This window comes from Rattus norvegicus, chromosome 1 (assembly GCF_021556685.1).
Source record: "Rattus norvegicus strain SHRSP/BbbUtx chromosome 1, alternate assembly SHRSP_T2T, whole genome shotgun sequence".
Classification (NCBI taxonomy): Eukaryota; Metazoa; Chordata; class Mammalia; order Rodentia; family Muridae; genus Rattus; species Rattus norvegicus.
Genome location: NC_141534.1, coordinates 231,934,851 through 231,935,550, shown reverse-complemented (window position 1 = coordinate 231,935,550; position 700 = coordinate 231,934,851). Strand labels below are relative to the sequence as shown.

The 700-nt window shown below is 49.1% G+C and overlaps 1 non-coding gene across 1 annotated transcript; it reads left to right on the top strand.

Moving 5' to 3' along the window:
• Positions 1 to 284: 284 nt before the first annotated feature.
• Positions 285 to 414, top strand: LOC120100414 (small nucleolar RNA SNORA17). The gene has a single exon (XR_015655949.1). It is a non-coding gene; the product is annotated as a small nucleolar RNA SNORA17 (small nucleolar RNA).
• Positions 415 to 700: the final 286 nt, after the last annotated feature.

Genomic DNA, 700 nt, shown 5'->3' with positions numbered 1-700 from the left:
TCTAATGAGCCATGCTGTGTGGAGAGCCTGGACTCTGCTCAGATCTTCTAAATAGTGTCTTTACTCTCTTTACATGGTTCAATTGAACATGCCAACTGTTTCTTTCTGGGTCTTCACTGACACAGAAACCACTTCTATAAATGGCTTTAGGAGGAGGATAATCAGCATTGGACGCTGGGTTTGGACAGCCATGGATTTGAAGAATATAGAACATAGAGGTAAGTTATTTGGGCACATGTAATGCCTGACGTTTGGGACCATCATGGCTTAAAAATCCTGTGTGTTCTGCCCCTAGAGCATTGCAGATGTGGCTGCTGTGTCAGCTGTGAGGCAGTAGGTGGCAGAGAGGAGAGAGGCTATGTCTACGCTCAATGTTCTGACCTATGAATATCTGAATGTTAGTAGCTTAACATTCCCTGCACAAAGTGAGCCTGAGATGACCACCAGTCCTGTGCCAGGGGCTCAGGTAACATGAGACTACCACCAGTCCAACCCCCAATGGCTCCCAGGACTGGGAGCAAGCCATAGATTAGAAGAATCCCCCACATGGGACTGAGGATCATCGGTGGGAGTGAGCCTGAGACAGTCAACCCTTGCATAGGGCGGCTCAGGTGGGCCTGGTGAGAAGTGAGCCTGAGATGACCACCAGATTGGCATCTTGGGGTTTGGACAGGGAGCTAGCCTGAGATAACCACCAGTT